Source organism: Vidua macroura, chromosome Z, assembly GCF_024509145.1.
Source record: "Vidua macroura isolate BioBank_ID:100142 chromosome Z, ASM2450914v1, whole genome shotgun sequence".
Classification (NCBI taxonomy): domain Eukaryota; kingdom Metazoa; phylum Chordata; class Aves; order Passeriformes; family Viduidae; genus Vidua; species Vidua macroura.
In genome coordinates, this window is record NC_071611.1 from 75389366 (window position 1) to 75393017 (window position 3652).

The window sequence follows — 3652 nt, forward strand, 5'->3', positions numbered from 1 at the left end:
AAGGAAAAACTTCTATTTACCAGTCAAACGATGAAAAGCTTTCCGAGAAGCCGCCAATGAAAAGGCGCTGCTGACTGCTCTACGGACTCGCTCCATCGTTTGAGCAGTGCTGCTCGAGTCCGTAGGCCAGGAAAAAAAATAGAAAAAACCCCCCTCTTGCACAAGTCCCCAGACTGTGCAAGGAAAAAGGGGAGCAACAGGACACTTGCACGACTCTACGGACTGTGCAAGAAAATACAGAAGCAAAAGGACACCCGCTGTAATCTGAGAACAGCACAGTCGAGGTGATCCTCCTGCCACGAGCGTGCCAAGGGCTGCTCTGGACGCTGAGGCCTTGCGGGCACCAGGAAACCTCCTGCTGACAGCGCTGTGACGTGGCAGCCCTCTGCTGACATCACAATAGCAGCTGCTCTGGGTCGGTCTGTGAATTCATGCATGGCAACCCAACCTTCTCAGCAGCTAAGACAGAAGAAAATCCCGGAAAGTTCTCCTCTGCCCCAAAGCAGCACAAAACCCCCTTGCAGTCCAAAACCCACAGCTCAAAGGAACCAAGAGTAACACAAAACAGGCACCAAGCCCATACACCCACCCTGTACACCAAGCTGAACACTGAGAGACAACCAGGATGTGAGGAAACCAAAGGCCCCGTGCCCTTTTGGCCAGCAGTGCTTCTGACTAAAGCCAGTTTTAAATTTGCTTTTAAATTCTGTGGGTGAAATCGTGCTTTGCTAATATCCCAGAGAGTTCCCTAGATTGGAATGCCTGCCATTCCTGCCCATTTACTGCATGGCTGACATCAACCAGCAAATTGTAGGGCTCGCTGAAGGAAGAATGACACCTAAGTGGGGAGAAAAAGCCAAGTAACCAACCTGCTGCACACACAGCACACTGCTGCTGCACAATCACAACACCTCAAAGAAGCCTTTGGGGCCTGTGACTCACTTCTGGCAGCTTTCTTGGGCACACATCTGGGAGTCACAGAGATCTGACTCTAATGGACACACAGAAAGAAGGAACAGGAAATCAAATCCCAGTGCGGGACACCGGAGAAGCTGGTGGGGGGAGGAAACCAATGTGGCAAAATGGGCAAGTCCCACCGAAAAAGGAGGAGACCCTGAGGCAGAGACCAAATAGCTCAGCTGGTGGGCACACCTTAGGAAGGCAGGCTCAGAAAAACAGAGCAACCACAAGCCTTCCAAAGTTCAGAAGCTTCCTTCCAGGCTGCATATTGTCCTGATGCAAATTCCCTCTGTGTGTCAGACTGGAAGTCAGGACAATGCTCAAGAAATGACTGATTAGATGACGAATGCCTTTGCATCTACAGACACCACATTTGCACCCTCCTAGTGTCCTAATCCCAAAGCTTTAAAATGTTGGTGGATGACCCTCATTTCCTCCGGGCTAGAGATCAGGGAGTAGTTTCAAGCATGCACTGCTTACAAAACAGTCCACAGAGCTATGCATACCGTTTTCTGCCCACCATTCACAAAACACTGCTGTTTCCTCAAATGAAAGCAACAGAAAGCTCTGTCAGCCTGCCCCCACCCCAAGAGTTTCCAGCCAATTTTTTCCTCTACTTTCTACGTCCTACGTCTTAGCAAAAGTGCTTTCTGCCAGCACAGTGAACTGGAGACAGACCATTTGTTCATGTGCAACAGCACGGGTTGGTGCTCCAGCCTGAGAGCTGGAACACAGGAGCTTGGGCAACTGAGCTTTGAGATGCAACAGAGCCAGAGAACGAAGCTGGCGGTGACTGCTTGGGGAGGAAAGTGGCCCAGCAATGGTACTGCACACAAGCTGTGGAGGAGGCACTCACTATCAGCATGACAGCCCTCATAATAGCACACAAACCCCCATAGTTTTACACATGTATTGGAGGCTGGTTGCTCTGCATGTATGTCTATACTGCTGGCTTTATGTGAAAAATGCCAATCACTTGTTTTAAAAATTTATAGAAGTTTAATAAAAATATAATGGTTATAAAAATAATAATACAAGTATAGTAAAAAGTTAGACAATTAGAGTTAGGACAGTTAATGAGACAATAACATCAAAGAGTTACAGCCCGGGCTGGGTACCTCTCTCTGGACAAAAATGAGCCAGAAAAAGGACCCCGTTAAAAGAGAATTTACTCTTTAAGAGGGGTAACCTGTTGCATATACAAAACACTTCATCATTATGCATATATTTTATTTAAAACAAGAAATTCATATGGTACTTGTCAAAAAGTTTCTGTTAATCCCCAGGCGCCTTTGAGTCTAAATCAGGCTTAAAGAACTTCGTTTCTGTTGATAAGGAAAACCATAAATTCCTCTTCTCTGGAAAATTATAATTGTTATCTCAGTGTGAAGAATTCCTTGATTATCTTCTCCTTTTCTAATAAAAAGAATATCTCACACACATAGTTTCTATTTTAACTACAAAAGATTAACTTTTATTACAAAGCTACATTTCCTATATTATTAAAATTTTAATACAGCATAACTTTCCAACCTAGCATAATACATATAGTAAATATCTGTGTAGAGCCATATAATATGCATTTTTCACACTTTATAACCTTTTGGAAGCAGTCAGAGCCAGCAGGATTCACCCAGCATCAGGAGCCAATGCAGCCTGGGAACCTGCTGATTTATGGAGGCTTCTGGCTTCCCAGGTGAAGCCAAGGCAAGCCCTGCTGCTGCTGCTGCTGCTGCTGCTCTGCCAGAGAGCTCCGGCTGGGCAGGGATGGCACCACTGTGCCGCGGGCTGTTTCTCCTTCCAGAGCTGGGCGCTGCTTTTGAGCCAGTAGTGGCAGCTGGTGGGAGAACAAATGGGCCTTTTCCTGCGTCAGCACTTATGGACGCACTAGGCCCACCTTCAGGGGAGACTTTCGGCCCCCTCAAAGGAAAGCAGAGGGACACAGTTGGAAAAGGCTTCCTTTCAAGCCGCGCTCGCTCTTGGAAAAGGGAGCCGAGCGCCAGGACGAGCAGCAGGGCCCGATCCCGCCCCCGTGCCTGCAGTGAGGGGCGGCTACCGCTGGGGGGCGCCATGGGAAGGGAGCGCCCCTGCGCGGGCCGGGCGGGGCGGGGCAGCCGCCAGGGGGCGCCTGGGGCGGGGCGGGGCCCCTCTGTGAGCGGGGAGAGCCTCGGGCAGCTGCGAAGCAGCGCGGAGCCACAAACGGGACTGACCGTCCGCAAGGACAGCGCCAGGGCAATGGACAGCGCCCGGGCACAGCACAGCTTAAGCGCAGGCTGACCGGGAAGGCAATCTTCCCATGCACTGCAGGATTTAGGCGTTTTGATTCCACAGCCCTGCCATGAGCTGGCTGGGCACAAAGCCGCCCCGAGCACCGGTGCCTCCTCTCCAGGCTTGCCAAGGTACGAAGTGTTCTTGTTCACAAATTTCCAAGGATTTAAATGGCAGGATATCTGTCAATCTCTCCTTTTCCTACACAGTTCTTGTTCAGATAAAAACCTGGTCCTGGTTTCCTACTCATGTTGCTAGAAGCTGGAGGTTTCACTCCAATAATATCGTCTGGTGAATTCCTTCAGTCCCTTTTACTTAGAGAGTGCCTGGCAAACAAAGTACCTATACGTACACCATGGATAGCATGAAACATTGACGGGTCAGCCAGGAGAACACTGTTCTGTCCCCCTGCAGAGGGACTTGG